This window comes from Macaca nemestrina, chromosome 8 (genome assembly GCF_043159975.1).
Source record: "Macaca nemestrina isolate mMacNem1 chromosome 8, mMacNem.hap1, whole genome shotgun sequence".
NCBI lineage: Eukaryota > Metazoa > Chordata > Mammalia > Primates > Cercopithecidae > Macaca > Macaca nemestrina.
This window is the reverse complement of record NC_092132.1, coordinates 67,958,667-67,979,533: the sequence shown is the minus strand read 5'-3', so window position 1 is coordinate 67,979,533 and position 20,867 is coordinate 67,958,667. Positions and strand designations below refer to the sequence as shown.

The 20,867-nt window shown below is 33.2% G+C and overlaps 1 long non-coding RNA gene across 1 annotated transcript; it reads left to right on the top strand.

Moving 5' to 3' along the window:
* The first annotated feature begins 3,088 nt into the window (after positions 1 to 3,088).
* Positions 3,089 to 20,458, top strand: LOC139355668 (uncharacterized). Its single transcript, XR_011606500.1, has 3 exons — positions 3,089 to 3,204; positions 16,753 to 16,820; positions 19,351 to 20,458. It is a non-coding gene; the product is annotated as an uncharacterized lncRNA (long non-coding RNA).
* Positions 20,459 to 20,867: the final 409 nt, after the last annotated feature.

Here is a 20,867-nt window from a genome sequence, read left to right as displayed (position 1 = left end):
CTTAGCCCAGTGACAGATCTTCCAGAAAACTGTAAATAAATAAATACAATTCCCTTTGCACTTCAAAAACCAGTCATTCTATTTCATTCTATTTCTGCGTGTCTAGAAATTCTATGAGGACTCAGAGTTTCCTCTCACTCACAATATTTTACCTTCATTACCTCAACATACTTCTCTAAATCTTGGTACCCATTCCACACAAAAGGGATCTAATAATTAACCAACTATATAATGTTATATTCCAAGCAAGGCACTGTCAATAATTAATAAGTACACTAGAATAACAGGCATAACAATATTTTTTTACTGGGAAAATAATGTCTTATTTTTATCCCAGCAATAATGGTTATTATGAGGTATAAATAAAATAACCACCCTCTCAACTGCATATCACCTGATAGCCTTTGTTTATGCAAAAGTTACCTATACATCATTGCTTAAAGTTCCTACTAATTAGTATAGCACTGTCTTTATCTCACTAAAGTTCCTACTAATTAGTATAGCACTGTCTTTATCTCACTCAAATGTTTCTCAATAGAAACATTTGGTTTTGTCATTTTATAAATATTTTCATCTTTTTGAACTTTTTAGAAAAATAATTTATTTTTAATTGACATGACTGTATATATTTATTATGTACAACAAAGTTCTGACACACAATTGCATCACATACTTATCATTTTGTGGTAAGAACAGTCAAAATCCACGGTCTTAGTAATCTTGAAGAATACATGACATTGGGATTGACTATATTCGCCCTTTTTTACTATACATCCCTTGAACTTAAAATCTTTCACATAATAACAAAAAACATTTTGAAAATAATTGAATTAAATAGGTCTTTTAATTCCTTGCGTTTTTGAAAAGTGCCAAACAAGAATTTGTGCAGAGGAGAATTGTGGAACATTAAAACAAAAAATCTCAAAAACACACCACAATAAAATTGCTAGTAGGGACCAGTTTAGTGAATAATTGCAAGGGAAACAATTCAGTGCTTGAGAAAATGAAGATTATTATTATTTTTTTTTACTAATTCAATTAAATGACACTATAGAAACAAAAGAACTACTTTGTTTTTTCACTTTTATTTATGCTTCAGTTGTAACAGCGTTACATATAATTTTATTAGGCCACGTTAATGGTATCTGACACTGTTTAGTGCATAATCCTTGTACTTTGTAATGTTAACTGCATAACTTCTTGGGGTGAGACGTATATCAGGTCAGAAGACAAGACTTGGTTGTATTGAACACACTAAACTGAAATGAATGGGTTTTGAGTTATCAAGTATTAGAATATATTTAATTTAATTAATTTAAGTTTAAATTGAGTTCATTTCTCAGCAAAATTTTTAAGAGTATAGTTAATTAGCTAAGGTCCAAATTTGCCAGTTGATTCTAATTTGATGAGGGATTTCTTCCAGGCTCTTAATTGCTCTATTTGCCTTTTGAAAATTATAAATTCAAAGTCTGAAGAAAGCCGCTAGCCAATTAAATAAATGCTTTACAGAGAAAACATGTATGAACGAGAAACATTATTGGAACTCTGTGTGTTATTTTTTAAAAAATAAAAATTGTGTGTGATAACAGAACTGTAGTTATGTTTTTCAGATATCACTGGAAGTTCAGTAGGAAAAAGTCTCTGCTTATTGAAAAAGAAGACATTCTATTGAATAAAAGTGTTACAAAATAGGAACATAATTCTTTATCAGAGTGGGAAATTTAAAGGATACCTTATCATTTCAATTCATAAAATGCAACTACTGTCAAAAATATCTTGCCTATGTAAAAGTTCTTCCTGAAAGATACATGGCAGAAAGCCATTTTAAACAGTCTCTGCTGACATTTAGGGAAAATAGTGCTCTACTAAACAAGGTAGTACATCTAGCTGTTTCAGTGTATTGTCTAAATTATCATAGTAAGACTAGAAAACTTTACAATTCTTTCCATGAAAATAAATATGTACCTTTACATTTACATTTATCCAGAAATCCTGTTCATATTTCTATGGGGAAATTTTGGATGAAGAACAATTTCCTTATTTGGATTATGTGAATTTGAAGTGAACTATGATGAATTTATTAATTACAAGCAATTTATCAAGAAAATAAATCTTAAAATGAAGTATTGCCTTATTCTGATATATTCATTATTATTAAAATTTTAGGTTTGGAGCTGTGGCTCACGCCTGTAATCCCAGCTCTTTGGGAGGCTGTGGCGGGTGGATCACCTGAGTCAGGAGTTCAAGACCATTCTTGCCCACATGGCGAAACTCAATCTCTATTAAAAAAAAAATACAAAAATTAGTCAGGCATGGTGGTGTGTGCCTGTAGTCCCAGCTACTTAGGAGGCTGAGGTAGAGAATTGCTTGAACCTGGGAGGCAGAGGTTTCAGTGAGCTGAGATCCTGCCACTGCACTTGAGCCTGGGCGACAGAGAGATTCCATCTCAAAAAAAAAAAAAAAAAAAAAAAAAATTAGAGTAACGGAGCTGATGCCAAAGGCATCTGAGTTATTAAAGATTGGAGAATTTGAAATTATTGTTCAAATGCAATGAGCTAGTGTAAATTATTAGGTTCAAAGTTAAATAATTTTGTATTTAAGTATCATTATTTTATTTGTAAATACTTTCAAAACCCTTCTAATATAAATCTATATATTATAGTGGTTGCTATTCTGAAATTTTAGTGAATTTTCCCCTGGTATATAATTTGCAATAATAATCTAAAAATACATTAATTGGCTCCTTAGCTATTTAAATTAAGATATGAAAGATAGTATATAATAATGATTAAGATTTTTAATTCTTAATTCGGACAACCTTTTTTTTTCCAGAAAATCTTAAAATCTAATTCCAACAATTTAGTATCTGTGTAAACTGAGGCAAGTTTCTTAACCTTTCTGAATTTAAGTTTCTTTATCAGTAAAATGGGGCTAATGATAATGCCCAACCCAAATTGTTGCTTTGAGAATTTAAAGAAAAAAAAATGTACACTTAGCCTAGTGTCTGACATAAACAATTCTCATTATCTTTATGATGTTCAATTTCTTTCTTTCTTCTTTTTTTTTTTTTTTCTTCCTTGAGATGGAGTCTCACACTGTCACCCAGGCTGGAGAGCACTGGCGCAATCTCGGCTCACTGCAACCTCCGTCTCCTGGGTTCAAATGATTCTCCTGCCTCAGCCATGATGCTCAATTTCTAATACTGTAAGTGGTGTTCTAGGTTCTTCTTTCATTCCTTCCTTGCTTTCTGGTAGGATTTCACCTTTGCTATCATCAGATGACTCCACATGTTTTTTATTCTGATACATCTCTAAGCAGTCAGCTGTCCCATGATTGTTTAAAGTTGCGTTGAAAACAACTAGTCTTTTTGGTTCATGGGGTGAAGAGCTATGAAGAGACACATTTAGACATAATGCCACGGACCATGCCTTTCTTAGAGATCCTGAACTTTGAGCTGGATACAGTGACTGGACGGGAATTGAGGTTCTGTGTCTCAGGAAGAGGCTGGTTGCATTCTTTACACGGGAGAAATTCGAGACATTTCTGATACTTGGTGCCAAAAAAGAGGAATGTGGCAGAGAATGATGACTTGTTTACTATGCCCATTGCCCTTTCTGTCTCATAGCCTTTCTTACAGATGGGAGTGGCCATGGACAGAATTTTGGCCCTTTCAATCTGGGTTAAGTTATTCTTAGGCTGGACACTTCCAAGTCTGACCCATAAATAATCTCTCTCTCTTCCCACACACTGACTGAACCTGTGAGTTCAGTGGGTATTAGAATCACTATTTGGAATGAAGTAGGTCAGCAAGTCACCACACACAAAGAGTCTTCCAGAAGAACTGTCTAATCTGGAGCATATATGTTGGGTGACTTCATTATGTTAATCACTGACATCTTGGGGTTGTTTGTTACAGCATTGTAACTAATACACATTCCAAATAGGGCAACATTTACTCTGTGGTCTATAAAATGAAAAGAATTATTCAAAAGATATATAAATAACATGTGTAGAAGCAGAATATGTAGTTTAAGACAGAGGGAGTAGCAAGTATAGTAGGCAAGAGGAGAGAGATAGAAAGAGATAGAGAATGGGGGGGGAGAGAGACAGAGAGAGAGAGAGAGAGAGAGATGACCTATTTCAGCAACTGCAATAAGCAGTCTCTCTATACCCATATTAAACTCCTTCCTACTTTCCTCTCGTTTACTGGAATCCAACCACAACTAGCACTCTCAGTTCCCCCAAGAAACCAATCTGTTTTCTGTTGCAGGACCTTCTCAAATGTTGTCTCTCCTGCCAGAAATCTCTTCTCCTGAATGTTTGACTAACTCCTATTTACCTCATGTATCTTTAGAAAAATATTTTCTGAAAATACAATAAAATTAGACCCTTGTTCTTCAATTCTTTCATAGTATCTTGTTATTTTCTTAAGTCATCACATTTGTATTCATTAAATACTATGTATATTAAATTTTAATATATCTGTCTACTCTATCATGCATTAAACTGAATGAAGGTTTATTTATCATTGAAAAATACCTGGAACATAACATGTACAGAAATATTTAGTGAATTGATTTATATAACATGAAAATAGAAAGTAAATAAGGGAGAGTTTTTATAACTTGTTTGTTAGCACTTTATCTTGTGGACAATTGAGTGTTCTGAGTGGTTTCAAGCGATGGCTTGATATCATCCAATTTGCCTTTCAGAAAGATTACTTCATTTGGAAAAGGATTGAGCAAGGTAGAGTAGTGTGGTGTTAGGCAAGTGTAGGGACAATTGTCTCTGTAATTTATGAGATAGATAAAGATAGTATTAATCAAAGAAGTATGAGTGAGACTCAAAAGCAAAGCATGGGACTGAAAGATGCTATGAATGCCAGCCAAATGGAGAAGACAGTACAAGCTACTGATGAAACAATGTTTGGGAGAAACACCCAACATTATTCTTGGTTCCTTATAAGCTATGTAAATTTCATCAAATAGCTTAAATTTTCTGTAGTCTCAGTTTTGTCATCCAAATAAATATGTGTTTTCTTTGTCAGTTCTCAAACTTTTATGCCAGCAGTCAATGAATGAATAAAATTATCAGCAATACTATAGCTTCTTTGATTGAATCCATGAGTGGGGGAGTTCAAAGCCTCAAACCCCTAAAGTTCTGTTCTTGTTACTTTTCCTGAGAGCTCACATTGATATCTGAGGAACTTCTGGGATTTGAGGGCCAAAATGTAACAATAATTGTACTCCTGGAGATCTACATTTGGATGACATGGATATATCTCTAATTGAACTGTTAATCATATTTCAAATCAGTTTTTCTCTAAGACTGTGCTTTTTCAGTTATCCTATTAATTTTTTATGCTTCATTGATCCACTATTTACTAATTGCTCCTAAATCTACTATCTCCTTCTCATATATTTTGTGTATGGTGTAGCCATCACCATTAAGATGGCCCACTAGGCTGCCATATTTAGTAAGCCCCAAATTAAACTCCACATATAATCTCCATCTGCAAACCTTTTCCCCATCTTATATTCCCTCACCTGAGTGATTTCCATTAACAACTCTCCAGCTCCCTCTTTGAAAAACTCAAGAAAGTCCTAGACTCCTTTATCTCTTTTTATATCTCTTTTATTTATATTTAAGAGGTAAGACCAAACCTTATTCTCACAAAAATATCTAGATAGTAGTTATAAAGATTCAACTAATCAATTAAGTAATCTTTAATGCTGCAAAAATATATTAAACCAATCAAGTAAAATAATTTATAAGAAGATAGGAAGACAAGAAGTTTCTTATAAATCAATTTTAAAGACTAACAAAAGAACGACAAGAAAAATCAATCAATCAATAAGACCAAAGATAAAAGAAAGCCTGAGAGAACGTTAAGCTATAAGAGTCTGGAGAAGAGAGAGCAGTCAATTCTGTAAAATATTGCAGACAATGAGGCAGACAAGGACTGAAAGGGAAACACTAATTTAGTAACAAAGAGGAGGTAGAATTTACTAGTGAGAGAAGTTGCTAGAGTCCTGGGCATAGAACTCAGGTTTCATTGGGTTGAAAGGCAAGCAGGAGGTGAGAAATGATAGGCATCGATACCTCACAGGAGTCTTGGCCACAGACGTGAGGGTAACAAGTCACCGTATTTCCGAGCCTCACTTTTCTCATCTGTTCAATTGTTGTGATAAATACCTTGTGTTCTGCACAGAGATTTTTGTAGGTTGGGAGGAAAGTGTGGGTGGCACCAGACACTTTTCAAATCACTCTTAAATCCTTGAAAATAAGTAAAATTTCTATGTGAAGTAACCAACACCTAATAATTGTCAGTTACTTATGTTATAATATCTATTTTATATTTTAAAAACAGTGGTCTATTTGAAGCCAGGGTATCTCTTATTCATTTTTACATCTCCAGTCCCTAACACAGTACCCAGTACATAGTAATGACATAATAAATATTGCTTTGTGTCCCCCAAACTGAATTTTGGCATGTAACTTAAATTCTATGCAAGTAAGGGTAAGTGGTTTTAATTCCAAAAATGATACAGAAGAAATAGAAAAATAAAAAAAAAATAGAAGATATAAAAGTGGATGCCATTCAAAAAACAATCCAGCATGTCTTTTCCTTTTTTCTCCTTTCCACAGATAGAGGCTTAGTAGTTCACTAAACCCAAAACTAGTATATGATCTGTCTAGTTTTTAGTTAATTAACATTTACTTTGTGTAAAGGTATCTACAGGAAGACACTGTTAGACAGTTTCCTCAGTCTACAAACCAATGATTACATCTAATGAACAAAATACAGTGGTAGTTGTTTAAAGAAATATTCTAAAAACCCAGAATGATATTAGCACACTACTTGCTATATGAAGAATGAGATTAAAAACTCAGAACTAACCCGCTTCTATGTAACAGCTCTAATGGAACAGAGTATAAAAAGTAATCAAATTTGGAACATATGCAAAATCCTTAGAGTTCACTGGTTTCAGACATAATAATACATGCCAAGTTATATTAATGAGAGATTAAGTATTGTGTACTTGGATTCTTTAAATTATCCTTTGCCTAATTTAGTTTATGTTTGAGTTCCATTCCCCTGCTCATATAATTTCCCTTGTGCTATGTGGAACAGAATGGCCCAGGTAGATAGTATTTTATCCATCAGTAATATCGCATTAATCCAAATGAAACCCATTTAATCCCTAGGGTAGTGAGTCAAGTTTAAGGGACCATTGTGCATTGCTCAAATTAAGAGAAATAAAGAAGAGAGGTACCATGGTGCATAAAATTTGCTGAAGTCCTAAATGTTGATGGAAACAAAATACAAAATAATATTATTTTGAATCTGCACCAGCAGACCTGGCATGGCTCCTCAGTTCACAAATGGAACTTAGGTTTTTGCAGTAGTCTGCAAGGATTTTGTATTAAAATTGCGCTTCAATGTTTATAGAGAAGCATATGGAATCAGAACAATTTTCCCTCCCAAAATAGGTGAAAGACAAGTTTAGGCATAAAATGATGGGACACGTGTTCTACAAAGTTTAACAGAAAGTATGTGATTAACTTTTCACCAAGGCAATGGAATTTCAGTTTATATCTTTTATAAAAAGAATCCAAAATATTCTAAGTATTTGTATTCAGTAACAGCTACTAGTGATGCTATACTTCAGTTGTCTTTGGCCATTTCTCTGTCCCTTTCTCATGGTTCTGGATACTAATAGTCCATAATTCTACTCCTCTTTGGAAGAACTGCCCTCCTTCAACTGGAGTCACTTTCCATACATTTGCAGAGAACTGGATGTGTCTGAGTTTTCATCTCTTCATTCAAGCTCACTTGCCTGAAGATGGGACAATGGACAATGCTTAGGGATAATTTGCACTTCACAGATTCCTTGTAAGATTAGGTTAAAGGAATGATTGGCCTGAAGTCACTTTCTTGCTTGTTTTTCTTTTTCTTTCTTTATTCTGGTTCTCTTTATTTCTTACCAGTTTCTCCTGAAAACATTTCCTTAATTCGTAACTTTCATACAAATTATCTCAAACCCATTTCTGGGGAATCCAACATGAGGAAGATAATGTGCAAAAACACTTCTGCACAAAAATTAGTTTATTTTAGAGTTGTCCAATAAATAATCTGTTTGCTGAGAGAAAATGTCTATATTCAGTGAATTCATTTAAAATACATTTATTGTATCTATGTGCCATATTTTCTTTATCCATTCATCTGTTGATGAACATTTAGGTTGCTTCCAAATCTTACCTATTAAGAACAGAGCTGCAACAAACCTGGAGGTTCAGATATCTCTTTGATTTATGGAATCCTTTTCTTTTGACTATAGCCAATAATAACTTAATTGTACAAATTAAAATAACTAAGAGTGTAATTATATCATTTGTAACACAAAGGATGAATGGTTGAGGTAATGAATACCCCATTCTCTGTGATGTGATTTTTTTCACATTGCATGCTTATATCAAAACATCTCATGTACCTCAAAAATATATATACATACTAAGAGTGTATATACCCAGAACTAACCTGCTTCTATGAAACAGCTCTAATAGAATAGCATATAAAAAGTAATCAAATTTGGAATAGATACAAAATCCTTAGAGTTCGCTGGTTTCAGATATAATAATATAACCCAGGTTATATTAATTGGAGATTAAGTATTGTATATTTAGAATCTTTAAATTACCCTTTATCTAATTTATTTTATGTTTGAGCCTCATTTGGCTGCTCATATAATTTCTCTTGTGCTATGTGGTACAGAATGGCCCAGGTAGATAGTATTTTATTCATCAGAGATATCCCATTAATCCAACTGAGACCCATTATATCCTTAGGGTAGTGAGCTATGTTTAAGGGACCATTGTGCATTGCTCGAACAGGCATGCAACATGAAAAAAAAAAATCACAACATAAAAATAAAACCACAAACATAAAAAAAAAGATTTATTGAGAAGCTATTGGGTGTCAAGCATTGGAATAGGAACTTTGAACATAGAAGAGACAAAGTCTTCTCCCTACCTTCATGGAGCCTATAGTCTACTAGTAGACACAAATATTAAATGTATAATATACTTAATTCGAGATGTGAATATTTTTGTGAAGGGAAAGTTAAGGAGTCATGAAAACAAAGATAGGGGAGGGGCGAACTGTATTAGGTAGTCAGAGAAATCATACACAAAGAAATGATATTTAAGCTGAATTTTGAAGATGAACAGGTGAAAACCAGCTAAGTAGTGTGGGAGCATTTCCTCATAAGAGGGAGAAGTTCAGGGGAAAAGTCCAGAGGCAGGAAAAAAGGTCAGCTTGGCTGGAGTATAATGAGCACTTCTGAGTAACTTACAATGAGGAAACCTAGAATAGTCACCCAAAAAAGGTGGGAAGGTGAGCAAGTGCCAAATCATACATGTCCTTGTACGTCACAGTAACAGTTTCTACTTTATACCAAAAACCATTAGAAGAATTAAAGAGTTTGAGGAAGGAGAAAAAAACACATTGTATTTGCATTTTAACTGATTGCTTCAAGTTCCAGTTCACTCTGGAGAGGAGCAAGATCAGGAGGTGATTTTAGTAGGTCTACGTACAGTCCAGGTGAATAATGATAGGGGTCTTGGATGATGGGTGACAGTAGAGGTGGACATAAGTAAACAGTTGAATTAAAAAGATATTTAAAAAGAGAACCAAATGAATAATTAGGGGTGGAGCAGAAAGGAGGGAGAGGTGTCAAGATAACAGTCTCATTTCTGTCATAAACCCCTGGGTATAAAATCATGTTATAGAGATGTGGACCACAGAAAGGAAAGTAGGTTTGGAGGTGAAAGTTTCAATGATTTATCCTCATTATGTCAAATATATACTACAAATACAGATATGTGCCACTCAGCCATATGCAACCATATGGATATGTCTAAAAAATGCATTGTTAGGTGATTTTTGTCTTGTGTGAACATCATAGAATGGACTTACATAAACCTAGATGGTGCGGCCTACTACACAGCTAGGCTAGATGCTATTGCTCCTAGGCTACAAACCTGTATAGGACATTATTGTACTGAATAGTGTAGGCAATTGTAACACAATGGTAAACATTTATGTATCTAAACATATCTAAGTATGGAAAAGGTACAGTAAAAATACGGTACTGTTATCTCATGGGATGACCATTGTATATTCAGTCTGTCTTTGACTGAAATGTTATGCCACATGTGACTGTATTATCAGGGAGAAGCACAGATTATATTTAATCTGTGTAAACATATTAAATATAAACATGTAATGTATCTTCTGAGTTTCTGATAATGTATTTAGCTTGATTATGACTTTCTTATATATATAACAATTCAGAATATAAAAGCATTGTGTAATTATTGTTAGTCTCCTATAAAATGAAAAGTATATAAAGTCTTACTGATCAAGATTGTAGGACAAGAAGAAAAAAGAATAAAGGGAGACATGTAAAGAGAAAATAAGAGAAAAATAAAGTGAAAAGATTTAATAGAGGAAAGAAAGAAAGAAAACATTTGTTCATTTTTTCTCCATTAATTGTCACAGTAAGATTCAACCTTATGCCAAGGTCATTCACTTGTTTATAATGAAGACAAATGTAAAATACTGTATCCTTCCTATATCATATAAACAACTATTTTTCAACTGAGGGTTGAGACTTTTAATTTGGTGTTTCATCTTTAAAAACATCTATTAAATTGAATTTGGTGTGCTTGTAAATTTGGATTAAGTTTAGTCTGATCTATTCTATAAACAAAATACCTTATTACTCTTGCAAACCATAAGGTGAGATCAAAGCAATGCATTTCCATTAGCCAGACAGTTCCACTAAAGGTAAGTCATTTCTAGTTTCCCAAGAGAATGTCTAAGAGTAATTTAGAAAGAAAATTCTCAAATGTTGTGTGGGATGAACTAGAATAATCACGCACCTAGTGTAAATACAATAGGAAACCTTTTCCATGTTTCTATCCCTGCAGTGTGGATTTTGTAGAGTGATATGTAGAACTCTCAGCTTGGTGTTATAATTGAAACATTGTTGTGTGTTACAAGATTCCATTTTTGATCTCACCACCGTAACAGTCACTCTTTAATCTTTTTTTTTCTCTGTTGCCTCATTTTGCCTTTTCAGAGTATTACGCATGCTGAATACCATTATTGCTTTTGGTTATTAACCAGGGGTGGATTTGGAAAAAGTAATTTTGTGCTGGCTTGATGTCGCAGAATAAGCTGTCAAACATCATAGCAGGTGACAGTGTGCTGTCCTTCTGTGGAGCTGCAGCACAGTGTGTGTTATAGCTGGAAGGTTATAGGTAATCAGAGAGGATTACTGACGGCAGCTTTATTAAATATCTGTGGAGGTCTGCTGTGGCTGGGGCCAGATAATATGAGCTTCCAATATGAAAACAGGAAATTATTAATAAACTGGATTGGCTGTTCTGAATGCCCTTGCAAAAGTTTATCTAATTTTATTTTCCAGGGAGATGAATGTCAAGTATTAGATTTATTATTACTTAAGGTGTAGGCCTTTTATTCTTTGAAGTGATTCTCTTTTAATTTGTTATATTTCCCTGGATGTTTGATGATATTAACATTGTTTAAACCAGAATGTTTCCATTCTCATTTTGTAGTAAGTAAATTTTGACAGTTCTGAACAGAGCAGGCTTTATGTGCATTTTCTGATACTATATGATAAAATACAGTTTACCAGGAGATTTAAGTCAGCATATAAGTTGCGTGATGTTTTTCTACATTCTAATAAATCGGTTTTATAAATTTCCATTAAATACAATTCTTTAAACTTTTTTGCAGATTTTTCTAAAAGCTAATAATTTGTTTTGCTCATCCTTTACTGAAGGAGAAATTGTTGATTTATTTTTAATTGCAGTACAAAATAATAAGGTAAAGTATTTTAAGAATTTCTACAACCACTTTGATGCACCTTTATCTACTCAGAGAGATGAGAAATGCGGCACTTTACGTTTAACACTGTGAAGTTTGACAAGCATTGAAACGAAAAAGGAAGTGTAAATTTTACTAATCAAAACATCTGTACTGTGCAGCCATTTACATTTTCCTATCAAGACTTGAGAGCAATGTTAATTTTAGACGACTCTTTTCATGACCTATAATTACTGTCATTAAGAAAGCTCTGGAGACTTACAGGGAGCTTTGACTGAAATACAGTTTGACATGTTCTATAATTAATGCTGAATTAACGTGCTACATGAAGTGCTTAGGAAAAAAAGGGTTTCTTTTTCTCAAAGTGAAGTCAAAGAAATTGTATTACAGGAATGCCCGCCAGCACAGCAGTATTTCAACTTATATTATTGAGCCTATGAAAAGTTAACTTTTCAGGTACTTTAAATTATTGTAAAACTTTCCTTTGGTTTTCGTTAGAGTAGGACATGCATAACAAAGATCAATGTTTGTTTCTAAGATCTTTTTTTTCATATACTAGGTAAAAAGGTAACTAATGATTAAAAGTAGCTTTTGACATTCTGAGAACACTAATATTATATTAATAGAAAACTTCATTATAAAATGTATAATATATGCTTTTTAGTGTAGTCATGCTACTGTTTTCCCTTAAGGAGTATTATTGTAATTCTTGGCGAGAATATAAGTTCCATGAAGACCAGTAATTTTGTTTTTTTCTTTTTTCACTGTTAAATTCCTTGTAACTAGGAATTATTCAGGGTACATACTGGTTGCTCAGTAAGTATTTGATAAGTGAATTAAGAAAATAAGTGGTTTGATAATATTTCAATATTTCCGAAGATATTCTTTATAATACTCTTAGTCAAAAAAAGTTTTAATTCCACGGCAAGTAATGTGACATAAAATCTCCTTAGCGATGCACTTCTCATACATAGAACTTGTGTGTGTGGTATGGAAAGAGATCAGTGCTTTTGAAGAATAATATTCTATAAAAAATTTGCTCAAAGAGAAAAATCTTACTTTTTCTGTAGGAGCACCTTTAAGTTTTATGTTGGTTATAATACTTTTATATTAGTCATTTTTAAAAGAGTGAAACTGAAAAGTCTTTGAAGTCATTTCCAGAAGATATACTGAGCAGTTACAATTCTCATAATATGTGTCAATAAAAAAATAAATATCTTTGCAATCAAAGAAAATACTGAACATTATTTCCCTTATAATTTTAATTGTATTATTGTTAAAATTTTTGTTTAATGTTAATTATTATTAATTAGAAAACAGATATTCTGAGGAAGACTTAGAAATAATGTGTCTTCTACCATATTCCATTTCTATCTTTAAGACCCAGGGTAAGCCTCAGGGAGCAGCTAGTAAGCAAAACACTAAAATACTTGTAGGTCAGTTTTCTAATATTTAATATTTATGGTTTGGAAATTTAGACATCTCAGATAATTTAGTTCAGAATTTTCCAGACTATCTCAGCACCTGAACTGATAGCTCCTTATAGCAGAAGCAACATCTTGAAGTTCTATTTATTTGCTTAAGAACATTTCTGTGAATTAAAAAAGAAAACAAAAACAAAAACTATAAGTCATATAAATGCCCATACGCTCAGTGAAAGCAAGAGAGGCTGATGGATCTTAACCTAAAATGCCTATGATGGACTGGTTTAGGTAATTCTTCCTTAATTTTGAGAAATTCCTATTATTGTTTCTGTGTACAAACATATTTTGATTAACATTGTTTTAGGAAAACTGACATAATAAATATGTATACTTATATTGGTTAGAGCATTATTATTCTCAATTTGGAAAGTAGGCATCATATGAATTCCTAAAATATCTGTAATCAATTTAATTAATCTATGAACATCCAAGGAAATTTGCGAGTATGCAAAATTTAGAATAAAATTAAAGTATAAGCAATCAAAACCAAGGATCTTGTCATAGTGCTTTTAGATCTCGATTTTGCTTATCACTAACTGCCAAAGTGATTTAACTCTTCGAGGAAAAATTCCTATTGGAACTTAAATTGTTATTGGAGCTAAACAATATTTTAGAAGAAGATTTTTCAGGAAGTGGGATAATAATATGGATTTTTCAGCTATGTTAGACGTGTCTTAATTTTATTCTACCTCGATCTTTTGTGAGAAATTGAGCTTAATTTATTTTTTTTTTTGGTTCATCTATGTTTGAGAGGAGAAAAAAAATTCCAATACAAATAACCACAATGAAATGAAGTTAAACATAGTATGGCTTTGTTTTTTCTAGACATTTTGGTTACCCATTTTGGGGGAAATTGCAAAATCAAAAAGTTAAAATTGAATGCTTTCTTCTCCTGAGCCTCTTTGATTTTTATTTTACAAGCATCTCCCATTTCACTGTGAGTCTCTTCGAGGAGAAGACCATGTATTACTCCTTTCAGCATCCTAATGAAGTAAAGGCTTTGGTGTAGCCGTGCTCCAAGTTTTCAGTGAATGCTCATGACACAGAGACTAAGCCTTATGGAAAGTAAAGGTTCCTCATAAGGAAAGTGAGGATACAGATGGGTTTTGGAAGCACTCTGACACCATAAGAGATCTTCTCTGAAGTCAGTAAAGAGTATATATTGGAGGACGGTGGTAGAAAGAATAGAAATGCATTACGTATTTTCTTTTTTTATTTATTTTTTATTATTATTATACTGTAAGTTCTAGGGTACATGTGCATAACGTGCAGGTTTGTTACATATGTATACTTGTGCCATGTTGCTGTGCTGCACCCATCAACTCATCAGCACCCATCAACTCGTCATTTACATCAGGTATAACTCCCAGTGCAATCCCTCCCCCCTCCCCCCTCCCCATGATAGGCCCCGGTGTGTGATGTTCCCCTTCCCGAGTCCAAGTGATCTCATTGTTCAGTTCCCACCTATGAGTGAGAACATGCGGTGTTTGGTTAAAAGGTGAGAGATATGTGAATATGAATGTGTGTGACAGAAGCACATTTTGGATAAATGATATATGAAATACATGGCTTATGAGCTATGATCAAAATACAATGTTCTTTGAATTTGTTACTCGGTCTTCAGCAAAAGATAATCATAAAAGGATCTTAAGTTCTAAAATAAAGCCCCAATTCAGAAATTAGAATTTGTTAAGTCCAAGATATCAATCAATATATTTATTCTTAACATAAAGCTTTTTCTCCCTCTAAGCCATGATAAGTTCTGTAAATGGAAGTGTGTTCCTGGAAGAAGATAGGGTATTCCTGTCCATGCTCCCCATTTACTTCTTTTGTTTTTTGTAGCAGGGTTGAAGTGGCAGAAGGCAGGAGAGGTTGAGGGATAGAACAGATGGTTTTATTTTCTGGGTGATTTCATACTCCCTGAGACTAAGAATTGGTTAATGTAACCTGTCCCTTTATGAGGGCATTTGTGGGAAATTCAGAGCCCATCTCTAAGGAACACGCTCTGCAACACTCTTGCCTGTAACTCAGTTTCACTCTTGGTTTACTTTGCAATTCTCTTCATAGCCTAGGCTTTCTTCCAAGGAAGAACATAAGTGTAGAGTACGGGCCATTAATGCCACCGCCTCTATCTTACTGCTTTCTCTGGGGTGAGTCGGGCACCAGTCCACTTTTCCTGGATCCACTTAGTTTTAGAGAGCACTTACCAGGTATTTTCCACAAGCCTGAAGACACCCCCTCACAGGGTGCGATAATGAATTTTGTGTGCCAACTTGACTGGGCTCAGGAATTCCCAGGTGGCTGGTAAAACATTATTTCTAGGTATGTCTTGAGCATTTTTCCAGAATCAATTAGCATTTGAATCAATAGATCAATAGGCTTTGGAAAGAAGATTTTCCCTCATCATTGTGAGTGGACATCATCTAACACAATGAAGGCTGAATAGAAAAAAAAAAAAGGCAGAAAAAAAGTGAATTAAGTCTTTCTCTTTGTTAGCCTGGATAGTCATCTTCTCCTGCCCTAACACATAGGTGCTCCTAAATCTTGAGCCTTCGAACTCAGATTGAATTACACCACCAGCCTTTCTGGTTCTCCAGCTTGCAGGTTGCAGATCATGATGCTTCTTGGCCTCCACAATTGCATAAGCCAATTATCTTACTAAATTTCTTAATAAAATTATTCTTATATATATATATATATAATCATACATATATGTATATATATTATATGTGTGTGTGTATATATACACATATATATACACACTATATATATGTAATAGGGTTCATATATATGTGTGTGGGTTCACAGATATATATTCATACAAATATATACATATATTGGTTCAGTTTCAGTTTAATACACACATACACACACACATACTACATGTGTATATATGAAATATATGTATTAGGGTTCTAATATATATATCCTATTTTTTCAGTTTTAAATTGATGTATATATACACACACACATTATGTATATTAGAAATATATATGAGTTAGGGTTTATATTTTATATCTATATCTGTTTACCTATCTATCTATCTGTCTGTCTGTCTATCTATCTATCTATCTATCTATCTATCTATCTATCTATCCTATTGATTCAGTTTCTGAGGAAAACCCTAACTAATAAACAAGGCATTAAGGTAAAAGATATAGTACCCTTGACTGCTTCCAATTGTTGAGAGGAGAATAGCAGCATTCTTCATTTCTCTCTAAAAGTGTTCCTTCATATTTCTCACTCTCAACAATAACTTTTTCTTATTTCCCTGATCTGGCCAATAGTCCCATTTACTAAGTGGGCAATTATGCAAAGCCTAAATTGACTACGTATTTTTTCTCTTCACAGAATTGCCTATTTTACCGTCTGTTACAGCTTCATTGTAGGAGGTGTGAAAGAGGAGGGAAATTGTGTTGGTAAGTACTTTGAAGCCAGAATGAAATATTTGGCCAAGTTTCTAAGGATTGAAAGTATTTCAAAGGAAATCTTACTTCCATGTCCAAAAAATAAAATAAGAAGAATGTTACTCACTGAAGTACAGTCAGTAAGCTCAGAAGCCAGAACGTTTTCCCTCCTCTAACTCCCTGTCTTAGAGTGCCCCGACAGAAAGCACTGGATATGAAAAACTCATTTTCAAAAACTTCTCCTAAAGGTCATGTGATGAAGAACCAGAAGACTTAAAACATAAAAAAAAACAAAAAATAAGATCTGTGTTGGAGAGACAATGAAGGCTATGAGATCAATTATGAAATAAGAGAGTGGTGGCAGAAAAGGTAGAGGAAGGGAAGAATTTAAGCACAATTTAAGAAAAAAAAAATGTGTAGATAGTGTGTGAGCAAAAAGGAAAAAAACTAAGCAAGTGAACCTTATTGTAATAAGATATTTAACCCAAAGTATCAAAAGCTGGTTATTTTAAAACATAACCAACACAAAAATTATAAATGAGACATTGAAATCTTTTAGACTAAATCTTTAAAATCTGGTGTATATTTTATACTTATAGCACATCTCAATTTGGACTAGCCAAATTTAAGTACTCAGTGGCCAGGGCAATTCTGCACAGGAGTTGGCCAAACTTGGTTCACAGGTTCACTGGCCAAGTCCAGCCCAATACCTGTTTTGGTATGGCTTGGAAGCTAAGAAGAATTTTTACGTTTTTAAGTGGTTGAAACAATCATAATAGGAATAGTGTTTATCGACACCTGGTAATTACATGAAATTTAATTTTTTGTATCTGTAAATAAAGATTTCTTGGGGCATAGCCATGATCATTTATTTACATATTTTCTGTGCCAAATTTCTTGCTAAAAACAAGAGAGCTAATTAGTTTTGGGAAACTCTATGACCCAGAAAAGTATTTACTCTCTGGCTCCATACAAAAAAAGTTTCTGACCTCTCCTCTGTAGGGCTAGCTCTCCAAGGACCTTGACCGCATCTTTGCCATCCTTGTTAGCCTTCAGAACATGGCCGACACCAATGGAACTCAATAATTTCAGAACATATTTTATAAATTCAATTGAACAAGCATTTTTTGAAAACAAAAATGCAATCCTAAAATACACACTCTTTATCTAGATATCTTATCTTAAGATTCTCCTAGTCATAGACACTATGTCACCAGAACAGAAAGGTGATAAAATATATAAATATTTAAGACCATAGGATTCTCAATTCAGATAGACCTGGGTCCATGTTCCAGCTTTGTCCCATCTTTAAAACTGGATAATTCTAAGCCCCTCTAACCGTTACTCCATTTTAAAGTATGTAAAATGGAGCAAAATACTGCTTATTTCACAAAGATTTTGCATCAATTAAATAAAGTAATGTATGTAATTTAGTATAGTGACTGAAGTCAGCCAATATTTTAATGTTAGATATTTCTACTACATATATACAAAGTTTTTAACTTAATTTATTCCTTTCAGCTGTTTTAGTCACTTCTTTTGAAGGATGTGATACATTAATTAATATGCTTTATAAAGCTGTCTTTTGAGTATTTGTTCATTTTGACAAATCTTAGCACAGCTATGTAAGTTAGTTGAAAATATTTTGGACACCAAAACACATTACTAGAACATTATAATTGCATGAGGCTTATAAGTAAATGCACATACATACACTATTTACATGGAAATGAAGAAAATATTCAAAGAAAAAAAGGTATTCATGTATAAGGGACATATTTATGTCTAAGAAATATCACTTAGAAAGCTGTAAGTATTTTGAGAATTATAAGCACACATGTTTAAGTAATATACTATACAACTTTACCCTATGCCCATAAAATATTTTTTAACCACAACTTTAATATTAATAATTTAAATAATTTAAAATTAATAATTTAATAAGTAAATATTTTAAATGAATAATGTTAAATTAAGGATGTTTAAATGTTATATTACATTATTATATTTAATATTATGATAATACTCAAATCACAATGCTCCATTTATTTCTCTTGTTGAAATGTTAACATTACGGAAAATAATTCTTTGGACAGTCATGTTTAATTTAGGTTTTATGACTCCTCAGAGTGAAGAGAGGAAGAGTGTTGTAATTTTCGGGACATGGAGAATCATTTGCTATGGTAAACTGGATAAATGCTTGTGCTACCTCATGGGAGTAGATAGAAAAGAGTAGCTGGATCTATTCTGCTGAGATGCCACGGTCTCCATATTCTTTCAAAATCAATGGCCTTAGAGGGATCATGAATTGCTGAGGTAGAACAATCCTTGCTCCTCTTTATCTCTCATCTACTGCCTTTGAAATCAACTGGAGCTGCGTACTTGGAAGCAGCACAAAGGGTTAGGCTGGAAATAAAAATATGGCCTAGGATTTGTGATGCTCAAGTGATTCAGACTCATTTCTCCAATAGCTGTGGTTTTGAAATATGCTAGACTTATTGCTGATATATTACAGTTCATAGTGTTCTAATTCATTTTGCAGAAGTAATCCTGCCCAGCTCGACCATTACTCTTGAAAGTAGAGCTTACGCTTTGGTTCCATTTGAAATAACTCATTGTTAAGTTCATAATACCTGATTTTATCAAATTATGCAGATACAAAAGGTGTCCATGCCTATTTTGTGGACAAAAACAAAGTAAGTAAAAACTCCCATGATAAGTAATGCTTATGTGTGATATAAAATGTACCTCCAATCTGCCGAAGCTTTCTCTTCCTTCACTGATGTGGTTTTCGTAATTCCACATATTTCTTTCCTGACTAATTAAAAATGAGGATAATAAAGTCCCTTAGCTTCTTTACTTAGCATATAACAAAGTACACTTATTCTTTGGTATGTATAAAATCGATATTTAAAAAATCATATTCTTAGTCTCTATTCAATTTTGTGGATTCACTGCACATGTTAGACTTTTATCTCTTAGAGCAAGGTCTGTATTTACTTAATCTGTTTCATATTACTATATATTAATTTTGTCTTACATTCATAGGCTGTTTATCATCAGTTATGAGAATTTTGTTTCTACCTTTTCAGAAAAACCCATAATATGTGTTATATACTGTGGGAAAAATATGTAATAAATCTAAAAATAATTACCACTTTGTAGTATTTCACAGTGAAATGTTATTTGATTATTACTGAAATTATGCTGATATTAATATTTTTCTTAATGTATAACAATGTTTCCACCTTTGTTAGCTTCATTTTGTGCATCAAAAGCAAGGTTAAAGGGTCCTGTGTGGTGGATCATGCCTGAAATCCCAGCATTTTGGGAGGTCGAGGTGGGTAGATCATTTGAGCCCAGAAGTTTGAGACCAGCCTGGCCAACCTGGCGAAACCCTCTCTCTACTAAAAATTCAAAAATTAGCCAGGCCTGTGGGCCTGCTCCTGTAATCCTAACTATTCATGTGGCTGAGGCTGGAGAATCGCTTGAACCCGGGATGGGGAGGTTGCAGTGAGCCAAGATCGCACCACTACATCTCAGCCTGGATGACAGAGCAAGACTCCCTCTCAGAAAAATAAAAAATAAAAAAAGAAGGTTTAAAATGTTTAAACATTATCATTATGAAATGCTCACTAAAAACAATAATAACATAATTATATTACCCTCAAATTATTTGGATTTAATGATTTTTTTTCCTGAAATAAAAATTTCAGATAGATTTAAATGAGGGAAACTAACCATTTAAGGAAAAGAGAGATATAACAAAGGGCCTAAATTTAACTTTAATACTTCTTATAAACAAATAAGGACTGTTATATTTCATAAATAATATCATATTTAAAGGATATTCTAAAATGATCATCATGCAAAGTGATGTTTTATTTATGTAGGTAACTGTTAATAAGCATCAGTTCAAACAATATAATAATTTGGTTTCTTGAGACTATCATCACACATTGAGTACTTTCTCATTTTAACTTAAACTACTATCACTAATCACGAAGGAACAAAGATGTGTCCAAATTTTGAAGGAACATGGGTGTCCCAAACCTCAGA